The sequence below is a fragment of the Camarhynchus parvulus genome, chromosome 1 (assembly GCF_901933205.1).
Source record: "Camarhynchus parvulus chromosome 1, STF_HiC, whole genome shotgun sequence".
Taxonomy (NCBI): Eukaryota; Metazoa; Chordata; class Aves; order Passeriformes; family Thraupidae; genus Camarhynchus; species Camarhynchus parvulus.
The window spans coordinates 17,374,464-17,389,892 of record NC_044571.1 but is presented as its reverse complement, the minus strand read 5'-3'; positions in this window follow the sequence as shown (position 1 = coordinate 17,389,892).

Here is a 15,429-nt window from a genome sequence, read left to right as displayed (position 1 = left end):
GCTTTGTGCTGCTGCTCTTCCTGCTGGCTTTGCTCTCATTCCTGTGCCCAGCAGCTGTGGCCCTCTGGATCTCAGATACAAGAGAAATGCTGTATTTCCCCAAAACCTGCAATTTTCCATGTGAAGGTCAAGAAGAAAAGGGAGTGAGAGGAGGAGGTGAGAACAGGATGGGTTTTTACTGTGAGACAGTGAAAATGTTGTTGCCTGAGCCCTTTACAACCTGGGTAAAGCACTGGCAGGGACTCTGAGAAGAGTGATGGGGGAACATGGAGAAATCTCCCTGAGGTTTTTGGGGGCTTCTGGGTGGTTGTACAGCTTATTCAGATGAAGATAATCATGATTTATGCACTAATTTATGTTTATTTGAAAAGCTAGTGGGTTCAATTGTCAATAGAAATTCTCAGTATCTATTTACAATAACACAATTCTGCGTCTTGTTTAGAAAAGTAACACTGAGTTTAATCATGTCACTCCAGGATATTTTCTCTCTTTCTTCTGTTTATAATTGAGAAATCCTGAACATGTCACATTTCTGTGCAAGTCAACAGACCCTGTTATTTGCAGTTACTGAAAATAATATTTTGGCTACAATAAAGATGGCAGCAATCTGCTTCTGCTTGTTAATGAAATGAAGTGATTCACATCTAGAAAATGAGAATTCACAGCTCTGAAGAAAGAATTGTCATCCCACAGCAGTAAACAAAATGAAATTTAGTTTCAACTGTTTACAAGTGGAAGCTTAGGAATTTAACTGGAGTATTTTAGTGGGGTTTGGGTTGGATTTTTGGGGTGTTTTTTTCCTATTAGCACTTCTTGACTTTTGTTTGTACATTGTCTCCCTGATTAATATCTTTTTTATGGGCTGAATTCTGTCTTCCTTCACATAAGAAGGTACTTATCAAATGATATTTACATTAATCACATCTGGATTTATTATTTTCCTCCTTTCTCTTTGTCTCAGATGCCTAGAGGTAAGGATAAAAATAAATGGTTTGACATAATTTCTAACAAGACAGAGACAGGCCACGGCTGTCAAGGGAAGTGACAGCCACAGACAAGACACACACTGCTTTGTTCTCCCCTTCAAAGCCTTTGGTTCATCCCTAGCAATCACTCTTGATTGCATCCCAGATAACTCTCTCACCTGGGTTTTTTTTTGACAAGCAGGACTCTCAACAGACTGAGATTTTTCTTTTTTGTATGACAACCATGTCATGTGTGTACAAAAGCACTGGACCAGCTCCCGTTTGCTCCTCTTTGGGCTTCCTGTGTGCTCCTGGGTGTTATCGCTCAGCAGAGAAATCATCTCTCTTTGATTCAGCTGTCACACCTGGCTTCCCTTCAGACCATATGGAGAGAGGAGAGAAGCCCCAGATGTGCCTGTCCCGGGGGAATTACCCACCAAGTACCTGTAGGTTGCTCACGTTGTTGCAAAGACTGTCCACTTAATTATCCTTTATTAGGCCAGATATCATTTACTAGGCCAGGAAAACATATAACAAAAGATGTCTGTAAAAATTTGTAGACAATGATTATCCTAAAATTAATTCTGAATGAGATTTTCTCATCTTATTTTACTTAACTCTGTTAAGATGAGTTGTATTTTGAAATAAGAGCTCATTTATTACCAGCAAAATGAGCAGAAGTAACACATTTTGTAACATTTAGAGTACCACAGTTTTGCACCTTCAAACCAAGTAATGACACGGATACAGATGTAACTGGCAGCTCTGCAGTGAAAAGTGCTGGTAAAGTGTTAGTGCTTAGCTGCCAAATAATAGCTTCCATTATGAAGTTAATTGGATTAAATGGCCTTTTGTTTGGCTGATTGGTGATTTTTGGTTGGTGATTTAGTGGGTCAGATTATTACTTTCATATAGCTAACACCAAAAATATTTTTAAATGCTTTCATCAAAAAAGTAAAGGAACAAACCCTTTCCTTAGTTGTTTAAATTCTAAATATAAGTGTGATCTTCTTCCCTGAGCTGGAGGTGATGGAAGAGGGAAGGAAAACTGCTGCAGCAATAGGACAGAGTGGTTTTTTATGAAGGTGCAGCTCCAAATGGAGTCAGAGCTCTGTGCAGGGGAGTTGGGAAGTTTGTCCCCATAAGGTGAAGCAGCAGCTCCTGAAGGAGATGGCCCAAGAGACAACTCAGGTATTGCGAGGCCATCCCCATTCCAACTGTGACAAGCAAAATAAACAATTGCTCTCTCACTGTCTCTTTAGATGTTTGAAAATCTCCCGAATCCTCTCTGCCATGACTATCACTTGCCTCATTTATAAATCAAGATGGAGACAGCAGCAGAGCTTTGGATCAAATGTACTTGGTGCATGTGGTGTCTGCATAACTCAAGTCCAGGTTGCTGTGCTGTGACCACACTGAGGAGTCCTGACTCCAGGGCTGCTCAGCCAGCTCCTTCTTGTTACAAATGCCATATGAAGTATTGCTGCAGTCACTTCTCATAGATAATGGAGGTTATACTCATTTAAGATTTTAAACACTGGCTATGCTTTCAGGGCAGATGAGGCAAAATGTGCCTGACAGTATATTTTCTCCTTAATCGAGTGGAAAAGACTGTGCTGAAAGCCCAAAGCTGAAATAAGTCAGAATTTTTCAAGACAGAGTAGGTGCTCAAGCACTGGAACAGTTTTCTTGGAATCATTATGTATTTCTAGCACTTGACCATGAGGATGGGACCCATCTGTTCAAATCCTGGCAGTGCCAATGGTGAACAGAGCCAGTCACCTTCTTTTCTCTGGACAGGTAATGTGGAGAGGGAGACATGCTGGGGACACAGTCTGTGTCAGTCTAAGTGGACAGTGGAAGTAGTGATAGGAATTGTAAGAGAAAAGTGCCCATTTCCCCCCACTGACTGTAAAGAAATGAAATTCATGTAAAAAATGAATTACACCCTAAATTTCTTCTCACCAAGCCTTATACATGGAGTTAGTATGCTAAGGACAGTGCAAAGCTCTGGTGCTGGTGTCAGGCAGCAGCTCAGACTGGATGATGGTTCTCCAGTGGGAAAACCATCTGCAAGGAAAAAATCTGCACCAGGAAAACCATGAGAGGCATAGGAGCATGGAAATCTTAACAGTACAGCTGGAAAAGTGGACAAGTTACCATCACTGTGGTCAGAAACAGAAACTTCAAATAGCAATCACAGTGGAAACTGTGAGCTTAACTCAATTCTCCTCCTTAATCTACAGATTGTTCTAGAAAACTAGATTGTCAAGGTCCATGGAACAGAGGAAGATGTTAATAAGGGGAAAGATAACCAAAAGGGTGTTGATTTAGTGCACTGACTGGAAATTGAAATTATTACCTGAACCAAAACTGATAGAAGAGCAAATTACTTAGGAAGCACTTCAACCAAAAAAACAAACTGAAAAAAGAGTCAAAATAATATTAAGATCTTTTATTTGGCAAAGAGAAATGGAAGTAATAAATAAATATCTAAATTCAAGGTAGCTTTTATCATAAAACCCTAGAATGGATTCATGCACAAACACCTTGCTCTGTGTACTACATGAATATGTAATATTATTATCTATGGCAGAGGAGCTGTGGCTGGGCTTGCCTTTGCCTGATTTCCCTGCCTTCAGAATAATGTTCACTGAACTGAGGGAAAAACCCGAGGCAGTTCTGAAGATACTTCCTGCACCAAACCTGCAGACCCTCATTTTAGCCCCTCATAGAATATTGTGAGTTTGAAGAGGCCCACAAAGATCATCACGTCCAGCTCCTGGTCCTGCACATGACAAGTCCAAGAATCACACCAGCCTCTCTTGAACACTACTGGGTACTTTGTTAAAAATATTTACATAATAATTAAGAGCAGCAAATTTGATTAGGAAGCTTCTGAAGAGCACAACCATTCCTGTAACTATTCACTTGTTTTGTTAAAATCTTCTAGTCTGAATCCAGGAATACAAGTAGGAACTTGTTGTTTCTTAAGTTAGATATTTCCAAGGCTTTGTTTTAAATTCTATTTGAGCATCCTGACTGTTACAGGTTATTTCTCCTCACAGCACAGAAAGAACCTCCCAGGGATTTTTATCGTAATTTGGCAGCTGAGCTCTGCAACATAACTAGATCTCTCAAATGACCGAATCATTTTTTCCTTGCTAATGATTCTTAATTTTCTTTTCAGAGGAAATAAAATTCATAGTGAAAATCATTCTTTATTAAATGACATTTGTAATAAGCTGGAACACAGAAAATGAGATTGAACCACAACTTTTTTTTTCTTGTTGCAAAGTGCTTGCTAACATTTGGCCTTCTGCAAATACTGAGGATATGTATATGGTCTCTGCTATTCCTCATCTATTACAATTCTGCCCAAGGTTGAGGCAAAGGAATAACTATTAATCATTTCTCCCTTCTATTCTTTTTTGCTGAGGGGATTATAGAGTGTCCTCCAAGAGGAAAGAGAATTTCTGGACTGTTAAAGTAAAAAATAATTAAAAAGACATGGTGAGAGGGAAAATTATGCTCTCAAAGAAAACCTTGAGAAGTATCATAATCACTGAAGTCCTAAAGTTATTATGTGGGAAGCACCACCTGGGAATTTATGTGGAATTGTGGAGTGTTTCTGGTGTAGCTGTTGCAGTCAGGGCAGAAGAAGAGGAAAGGTGTCAGGGTCAGACCAGGGTCCCTCAAGCTCTGCCTTCTGCTCCCCTGAACATGAGCCTGGGAGAGCAGGAGCCCATTCTCTGCAGGGTATTCCCTCCTACTCCCAGCACCCACCCTTGCATTAGGGATGCTGGAAGCCACATCCTTGCCTACTCCCTTTGCTGCCTGCTTATGGACATGTTGTCCCAATTTGCCCATACCCCTTTGAGGCCTGACTCCTCCCCAGGACAGCACATTCCAGAAACTCAGTTTCCATTACTACAAATCCTCTTCTAGGATTGCAGGGTTTGGTGAACAACAGGTCTAGCAGCACCCCCATTCATCACCTCAATGTTTTGGGGAACCCACACCACATCCTTGCTCAGCCTTTGTGTGGGTTGTCACCATGAACACAGCAGCTCTCCAAGGATGCTGTCTGCACCCTGTTGAGCCCTGTCTGAATGGACAGCATTGCTGGAGCTGTGCCTGATCACTGGTAGCTTTGTGGGGGCTCAGGTGCCCCTGCTCTGCTCTCATCCCTACAGATCTATGGGCTTCTGCACTGTCACCTTTCCTGGGGCAGCTCTATCCTCTCCTAAGCAGCACTTTGGGCTAAGATCCTAAATTTCAACAGGAATGACTTTAAACCAGCACTGAGGTGGCTCTCACATGCCTGCACAGGCCAGTGAGCCATTGCAGCAGTGCTCAGTGGCAGCCAGACAGAGCAAAAGCTCCATCAGGAAAAACCCACGTTGTTTTGGATGAGCAGCAGAGCTCCCCTGGTTTTGCTGCTGTTCCAGCAGCGGTACCCCATGGTGTGGTGGTGTTCACAGGGGTCTCAGGACGAGGGAAGAGAGGAGAATCTTGACTCCATGTTTCAGAAGGCTGATTTATTATTTTATGATATATGTTATATTAAAACTATACTAAAAGAATAGAAGAAAGAATTTCATCAGAAGTTTGCAAGGAAAAGAATGGAATGATAACAAAAGCTCGTGACTCTGAGAGAGTCCGAGCCAGCTGACTGTGATTGGCCATTAATTAGAAACAACCAACATGGACCAATCAAAGATGCACCTGTTGCATTCCACAGCAGCAGATAATTGTTGTTTTTCTTTTCCTCTGAGGCTTCTCAGCTTCTCAGGAGAAAAAACCCTAACGAAAGGATTTTTCACAAAATGTGTCTGTGACACCCATGGTGCTCCCTCAGCAGTCCCCTATTCCCCACAGGATGCAGCCAAGGATGAGCAAACAGTGCATGGACTGGAGGGACCATGTCTTGCCAGTGAGTCAGTGGGTGGATGCTCACTGACATCCCAACCACATCCTGTGGTGGGGTCAGGCTGTGTGCTGCCAAGGGGGATACAATCCTGACTGTGCTTTTACCTGGCTGTGGGTTTTCCAGAAGCACATGTGTCCTTGATACCCCCACTCTAATCTTTACTCCTGTTGAGAAGTTCAGTGGGTATGGGAGAGGGAGCAGGAGAGAGGAGAATGGCTGGGCCAACAAACTCTGCAGTTGCAAAATTTAATTACCTTTGGAAATCAAGGTTTTAACAGGAAAGAGTGAGCAATCCAGGCTAGTGAAGTATGACTCACTGATGACAGAAGACTGCAGTATCTGTCACTCCCTAGAACATGCCTGTGCACCTTCCTGCAGGTCACAGCCATCTCCTCACAGCAATTATCACAGGCTTTGTCAGAAGTGTCAAACGAGAACAGCACAGCACATAGCAATGCTTTTCAGGTATTGCTCCCTCTAATGAAACATCCTGGAACACCTTGTAAACACTGCACAGAAAATTGTAGCCTACTATGTCAAAGTTATGTTAATGTCCCATGCATGCCTTTCCCTTGGGGCTGTCATCTTGCAATGGGCACAGGGCATTGCCTCATGGACCAACACCAGCTTTCATCTTCGGCCATGCTCAAACAGGGAGGCTTCAGATGTGAATACAGAGTCTCAAGATTCTGGGGCAGAGCAGCTTTTCTGGGGTGCCTTGCAGTGAAACACCTAGAGCTGAATGCTCACATGTAGGCATTTGCCAGGAGTGATTTGTGGATCTAACAGATTTTTCAGGACAGGAGGAAAGCAAAACTTGAGCATATTGGGAACTTGTGGAAGCAGCCAGTGATCGCCTTACTAAATAGACATTACTAATGCTTCTTCTCTAAAGTAGAGAAGAACTCTCTGAACATACAGATAGGGAAAAACAAAACTTTCTGAGGAATCAATTAAAAAAACCTGCTCCACATATATAGTGTTTTGTAAAGACTTTCTGAAGATTTGGGAGGAGGACAGTTGATACAGAACAAGGCTAGGGCTCTGTATTCATGTTAAGACATGAAATATACATTACATCTTTACTGGCATGTGAAAGGGGCAACTTAGGAATCTACTTCTGAATCTAAGAAAGAGTCAAGGAATTACAGCTGCTGAAGAGCTTGGTCTCACTGAAGAGACCAAGAGCACAAAATGGTGCAGTTCCCTAGTAACCAAACATCTAGGCAGAAATAGAGAGATTTTCCAATATACAGACTGTTGCAGCCTCCATTACTGCATCTCAGAAGCTGTTTGATCCTCTAAGCCATGCAGCTGCAGTGACAAGGAAGATTCTTTCTCCTTGCAGATTCAAACTCCCTCCCTTCACCCTCCCACTTCATCACACCTCACTGAAACTGCTCACACACAGCATCACTTCAGATCTATAGAGATCCCTAATTTATTTTGAATTGCTGGGTTGCTTTGTGAGATACAGTGCTGCACTCCATCATTGCATTTGTCAGCTGTGCTTGCCTGGATCAAAGACCAGGAGCACCTCAGCGGCAAAAGCTAAGCTCTGCAGAGTCAGATGTTAGTTACATACAGACAGTGCTAGTAAAATCCCTGACTCTAACAAACATAAAATCTGAGAATAGCTGTGCTGATCAGAGGTTGAGCTATCTCCAAATCCTGTCTCTGACAGTGACTACTGTGCATGTTTACCAAAGACTGTCAGGGCAGATCAAGCACACAGCAATAGTTCCTTATGTGTTATCCAGCCTCCAGCAGTTGATGGTTTAGACACTCCTAAACCTTCATCAGTACCTTTGTATTTAGCAGCCCTTAATGGGTTTTTGTTCCCAACACATTTAAACTTTCAGCATCCACAGCATCATAAGTCACTGTGTGTGCCAGTATAATTATGCAATGTGGGAAGAAAAAAATTATTTTGTTTATTCTAAATCTGCATCCTACTAAGTTCATTTGATGCCTTTCTTTTTATACTAGGGAAGAGTGGCCAGTCACTGTAAGTCCCAAACTTAGCATTACTCACAGCTTCATAAAAAACTGCTGCATCCACTTCAGGCACCTCCTTTGGAAATGGAAGATGACTAATTTATTTGATTGCTCTTCCTTTTAAAGATGGTCTGTAACTTCAATCATCTTTATTGTCTTTCTCTAATCTTTGCCAAATGTTCTATCTGAATTGAGCAGTTCAGCCTCATATGAGTTGTATGGATTGATTTTTGAAGGTATGTTAATTCATGTCATTTAGGCACTCAACTGAAAATGCTCTTTTTGACATAGCACCACTATAAAAAGTCAGATAATATATTTACTCTTTCGAGTTACAGAATGAAACTTCTAGTAGTCTAATTATATGCAACATCAATTAATTTAACAGTTCTTCATTTCATAATGTAAGAAAAATATCTATGAGTTACTCTTTCACATAAATTTCTGACAGAAATGTAGTTCACAGAACAGAACTATTTTATTAGGACATTAATTTAGCAGTAAATATTCAGCTTAAAATTTTCAAATAATTAATGCCTTTGCTGCTACACTGACACCTGAGATAGTAGGGATGGTATTTGGCTCATGAGAAAATTTTCTTGTAATGCTATTTTGAAGTTATCAGAACACAAAAAGTGTAACTCCAATATTGAAGGGTTATACTCTGTTTTACCAGAAAGCAGGCAATCAAAGCAAAACTTCTAAAAGCTCCTCAATGATGAGCCCTTCAGGGCTCTAATTACTACAGGTACTCAACCCTCAAGTCCACTTGAAGTGAGATTGTTCCTTTCAGGTGAGCTGAAGGCAATGCTACTAACACAGGAGTGTGAGCAGTACTTTACCACAGCTTGTGCTGGTAAGGAAATTACAGCGCTTCTTAAAAACAGCCCTGAGGTTCATACCATTATTTTAGCACATTGAGCAGCTATGTCTTCAGTCAATTTAATCAGCAAATTGTATGTCTTTTGGCTTGATCATGACCCAAACTCTTTTAATTAATTAGCTCAATTCTGTTCTTTGAACCATTAGAAATGTGGCACATCTTGACTGAAATAATTGTTATTACCTGATGGGTCCCATTAGAAAAACTCCTGATTTCATGTAGGACAGGCAAGCCAAGGATTGCTTCTTTCTTGCACACACTTGGAAGCCAAGTGCTGTGCTGCAGGTGTGCCCCATCAGGGAACAGTGATTCTGCAACCCCCATATATATGGTACTTACTGCTTATTGTCACTGCCCTTCACCTTCCTTGCATTTCTCACCCCACCAAAACAGCAATGGAAGGGGCACAGAAACTTTAGGCCTGCTCAATTTTCTGCAAATAAACCAGCTCAGCATTCCTCTACACTGGTTAAAAAAGGGTTGAAAACACAACCACAAATTATAACAAAGTGGAAAATGGGGGGAATGATTCATTTAACACCCAGCAATGAAAGCAGTGACTCAGCTGAGAGGGAACAATGAGAGTTTACCCGCACTTCTCCAGCACTGGAACGAGCTGCTATTTGCTCTCTGAACTATGGCAGTACTGCCATTTTCCAGCCTCATATTCAATTGATGGTTTTGGCTTAATTCTCAGCTGGGGAGCTCTATTTTACTTTTTTTTTCCTTTCCCCTCCTTTCAGTAGCTTCCAGGTAGCTAATAAAGGAGAGCCACCCACGCCAGGCTGTTTATTGCCACCTGCTCCCAGTGCCAGTGGGATGGCAGCAAGCAGGGGACAGGTGAGTCAGTGTTAATTAGACCTTTCTGGCCCAGCAGCTTTCCTGAGGGCTGCAGTTACAAGTGACACTCTCAAATAAAAGCCCAGACAGGGGCTGCAGATATCAAATAGGCAGTCCTTTAACCCTGCTTTTCTGCTTTACTTTTCCAAGAGCATCCCCATGCTGGCATGGTCCCTCAGGGTAGCAGAGCTGCTCTAATAGAGCTCCCCCATTACCAAGGAGTCCTGTTCTGGGCTGTCGATGTACTCCCTTCCTTACCTGACCCCTCCACAATGTTTCCTGATTTCTGCCTTTTCCTTCTTTCACCCTTGCAGCCATGTACTGAAGAAAGATAAATGATACACTGTTCCTGCATCTGTTTCCATGTGCTGGACTAAATGGTCAATGGTTAGCACATTTCGATGGGACGCTGTGACATTGCAAAAACAATCATCTCTTCCCATTCATTGAGCATTAGGAAGAACAAGATTAAACCTTTTTCCAAGGAGCCCAAGATACACCCAGAGAAGTTTCTGACAGCCCAAATTCTGGTTTGCACAGGGAAATGAGTTTCTCTAGTTGGCCAGTTTGACCAGATGAGTGAGATTTGTTTTCTTGCTGAATTAACACATTCATTCATCCTGGGGTCAAATATTCAGAAAATCCAAAACAAAATTTGCTGCTTGTGACTGAACTGGATTAAATCAAGACTGGGACTGGTACAGGCTATCTTTTTGGCTCTGTGCAATGGTCCTTTTTTTACCCACACCATGTAAAGAAAAAGCCCCCTCCACCATTCTTTGGTGGCTTTTCCCATGCTGCAATTGCTGGTTTTATTAATCTTCTGTTCTGTAGCAGAAGATCTCCCAGGGACTTTTCTTTCCATGAAAAGTGGTGCACAGTGATTTGGACAGTTCAATGGTTAGTACAGGTAAAATCCTTAATCCAACCCTCAAGGATTTAGTCAAACTTTTTATTCATGCTAAATGTTTTGTTAAGATCCACAGACTCTGTTCTCACCATCACACATACTGATCATGAAATTAAAGGTAAAATGTATGCCCTGATCTATTGCCATATATCAGCCCCTGATTGGAACTCAAATAACAGACAAAAGCCCATGGCTCAAAGGGCCATTATTGATATCTTCCAGAACTCTGTCTTTGCAAACCCTTTGTGCTAATCTCTGTCTTCTCAAGGGACAAAAGAAGGATTTTTTTTGATATGGTGTATAGACCTGAGAGTCACTAGATACTTGCCAAGACACAGCACATCCTAGACCTTGAGATCTCGTAAAACAAGAGATAAAGACTGTTTTTTTCCTTATCATATACACTGATTTATTTTGCATAGTAGCTTTAACAGCTCTGCTGGAACACATAGGACATAGAAGTGTGAACAGTCTATTTTCTCCATGTTTCCCTAATTCCTTGATGAAGGAAACCTGAATATAGATGATATGTGTTGAGAAGAGCCTTTTAAATTGGAGCCCTTTAAATTGGACATTTTAGGAGAACAGGGCCTGTTCTCCTAAAATTAATAAAGCAGCATTCTACAAGCTTCTCACAGTCCTCTGATCAGGCCAGATTCAAGTCAAAGGGGTCTCCAAATCCATGGGGCACAGCTGGTGGGCTCAGAACTGTTGAGGGTGTCACCTGCTGCTCAGTGCCCTGTCCTCTGGAAGGGATGGTAGGCTCTGGTTTCTGGAGCCATCCATGGCTCTCACCTGGTGTGAGAGAGCTTCCAGACCTTGCTGATGGATGAGATTGCTGCTCACATTATCTGTGAGACAGAACTGTGGAGGGATAGAATGTAAGAAAATAAAGATAGTGCAGAAGGTAGTCTCACCCCTGAGGAGTTGCAGCTGTACTAATCACCAAAGACTAGGAACAGGCCTGCCCTTAATAGGCCACAGCTGTGTCCAATAAGAAGATGAGTGCTACAAGAGAGTGGGTTAGCTGGGTGAGGAGAGAGGTGGAGTTTGTTGGTTGTGCTGTGAAAGTGTTGGAGTCAGTGCTGTGAGGAGCTGCCCATGAGAAATCACCAGGAAGGTATGGAACTTTTGCAATAAGAGAACAACACAGAACCAGAAATGCAAATGGCAGAAATGTCCCCTCACACTGTCCTGTTTTGCAGGCACTGCAGCAAATCTGTGTTCCATTTAGCAAATACCTCTCCTGAGCTTTAAAATTAACCCAGTCAATTCTTGATTGCCTGAGACTACTGAATTTCTTTTGCAAGTCATTCCTTTCAGGTCATCACAGAAAGATTATTTTAAATTATATTGTTTCCATGGTCTTGAATAGATATATTTTTAAGTGGCCCGAGAAAGAATGCTATTACAGTTCCCAGGCTGCATCATGACTTCACTTTGTTACTATTTAACTTTCAAATAAGACTTCATGGAAGAGAGAATATCCTTGGTGTTGCAGAAACAGATCCCAGCTGAATGCATCATAATCACAAATGCTTTTTCATGTAAGCAGAATATATATCACCTCAATGGATCTCCAGCTTCAACTTGAAAAGAAAAATAGAGAGTCTGATCCCAAGCTGTGTTCAAAGAAGGATGTGTGAGCAGGCTGTGGCCAAGACATTAAAGAGACACGCTATCATTCTGAGATTTGTCAGCCCATCTTTCACTTATGCATGGTGTCATTTATCACCCAGGCTTCATAAGAAGCTGATATGCATTAATCTGTCCTAAAGCAATATTTCATATTATCTGTCACTTAGTAAACCCTGCAAATAAACACTGATTAAAAAAAAATGCATAAAATCTGTTAAGGGGGAAGCAATAATTAGATAAATGCAATCTGGAAATTATGCACAGCACACTAATCCCCAGGCTTTCTGTTAATAAGCACAAAATATAAAGGAGGAATTTTTAAAAAATGTATTTCTAAGGATATTGTGAGGTGATGCAGGGAAAAGGTCAGAAAAGCCAAGGCCCAATGAGAACCTGATCTGGTTCATTGCTGTAAAAGACAATAAAAATATTGCTATAAATGCATTAACAAGCAAAGGAGGACTAAGGAAAATCTCCATCCTTTATTGAATGCAGGAGCAAACTTAGTGACAAAGGATAAGGAAAAGGCAGAAGTAATTCAAGCCTTCTTTTTCTCAGTGTTTAATAGTAAGACCAGTTGTTCCCTGGGGACCCAGACCCCTGAGCTAGAGATAAGGAAGAAGAGCAGAAGTCCCCATAATCCAAGAGAAAATGGTTGGTGACCTGTTACATCTCTTAGATACAAACAGGTCTGTGGGGCTGGAAGGGATCCCCTGGCATTCCTGAGGGAGCTGCTGCAAGTGCTCCCTGAGCCACCTCCCATCATTTACCAGCAGTCCTGGCCACCTGGGGAGGTACCAGGGCACTGGAGGGGAGTGACTGGGATGCCCATTTACAAGAAGGGCTGGAAGGAGGACCTGGAGAGCCACAGGCCTGTCAGTGTGACCCTGGTGCTGGGGAAGGTCATGGAGCAGCTCATTGTGATGTGCCACCAGACAGTACAGGACAATCAGGGGCCAGCCCAGCCAGCCCAGGTTTAGGAAGGCATGGGGTGCTGGTCAACAGTGGCTGAACATGAGCCAGGTGTGCCCAGGCGGCTGAGAAGGCCAATGGCATCCTGGCCTGGATCAGCAATGGTGTGGCCAGCCAGACCAGGGCAGGGATTGTGTGATGGTGTTCACAGGGGTCCCAGGACAAGGGAAAAGACTAGAATCTTGACTCCATGTTTCAGAAGGGTGATTTATTATTTTATGATATATATTTTATTAAAAGAAAATGATATAACTATACTAAAAGAACAGAAGAAAGGATTTCATCAGAAGGCTAGCAAGGAATGGAAAGGAATGATAACAAAAGCTCGTGACTGCTCACAGCCTCAACACAGGTGGCTGTCATTTGTCATCAAGTAAAAACAATTTCACATGCCAGGTAAACAATTCTCCAGATCACATTCCAAAGCAGCAAGACATGGAGAAGCTGAAGCTTCTCTGCTCCTCAGGAGAAAAGATCCTGGCAAAAGGATTTTTTATAAAATATGTCTGCGACAGGATTGTCCCACTGGTGAGGCTGCACAAAACCTTTGTTCAGTTCTGAGCCCCTCATGACAAGAAGGACATTGAGGTGCTGGAGCATGTCCAGAGAAGGGCAACAGAGCTGGGGAAGGGTCTGGAGAATGAGTCCTGTGAGGAACTGAGGGAGCAAGGGAGGGAACAGAGCTGAGCTGTTGAAGGGACTGGAGCTGAAGCTGATAAGGAGCAGCTGCAGAGGAGGCTGGGGCAGACCCCATCACTCTCCACAACTGCCTGGAAGGAGGCTGTGGCCAGGTGGAGGTCGGTCTCTCCTCCCAAGTAACAAATGAGAGGAAAAGAACAGACTCAAATTGTGTCAGGGGAGTTTTAGATTGGATATTAGAAAATATTTCTTCTCTGAGAAGGTCATGAAGTATTGGAATAGCAGCCCAGGGAGGTGGTGCACTCACCATAACTGGAGGTGTTCAAAAGACATGTGGATGTGGCACTTGGGGACATGGTTTAGTGGTGGGTTGGCAGTGCTGGGTTAATGATTGGACTCAATGACCTTAGAGGTATTTTCCAACTAAAATAATTTTATTTTTCTAATAATCAGGGTAGCTCCATAGAATGGGGTTGAGATTTCTGTGGCCATACTAAACTCCTGCACAAGCAAGGAATGTGCTGGAAGTTTGGATGAGGCCCCTCAGAAGAGGTCAATGAAAAAAGCTCCCTCCTAGGCAGGAGCAGAGCAGTGCAGGCAGAAGAACTGCATAGCAAACAATCATTTCTGAAAACTGTGAACACTTTCTATTCTTCTCTTTTACTCATGTAATCCTGACTCTGCTGTTCCTGTTTCATTCTGTCTCTTCTTGTTTGTTTTTACCCTTGGTGTGCTTCATGTCTTCTCTATGGCCTGTCTTTCAGCCCTTTGTAAAATAGCTCTTCCTGTTTTATTGTTCTTTGCACATTCTCACTCCCGTGTTCCCAGATTTCTGCTTGGTTTTCTTCTTCTTTTTTTCTCTCTCTGTACATGGTCTCACACAAAAATAAGAGGCATTAAGTCATGAGCTAACTTATTCTCTAAGCTGAGTATTTTTAATCCTAGGGGAGCCAAGAATAAAGCCAGAGGATGGCCCAAAAAGCCATATGACAGGGATGGGTAACTAGCCATCACAAGCAATGATAAGCATCTGGACACACATGTGGATCCATCAGTTATTAAGGGCATTTTGTGTCGACATAATCTGGAATCATCTTTCCAGCAGCAGCTGGAAAAGAGAGTATGTTTATTTAACTCATCTAGGATAACAGTTTTTTATATTTTGCCCTATTCATCTGACTCTGAGTAGTTCAGAGCTGAATTAAGGACATCATTATGATATAGCATAAAACACTTCTGGGATTTATTTCTTGATAATGGAGTTCCTCAGCCAGGAAAGAGCATCATTTCAGGGACCCTCACATAAATCTGACACAGCTTTCCACTAGATTTGAGGGACTGCTCTTGCAGCACCTTCCCAATGCAGTAGAGCTGACTCCAGGGCAGGATAACATGATTTGCTGCCCATGGAAATCTTGCCATCATTAAATCACTGAGAGCTGGATTAATCTCTCTTATTGCAGCTGATCAAGCAGCAATTAAAGATTTCTTACAAGTCCTAAGCTGACTGATTTAGCTACCAGGGAAGAAGACCAGTGTCCCACAAGGAAAGCAGTCATCATCCTTGTTGGTGCCCTTGTACCATCCCTTTTCCAGCCCATTTCACACCCTCCACTCAGCCACTGTCACCAATCACAACACAACCCTCACT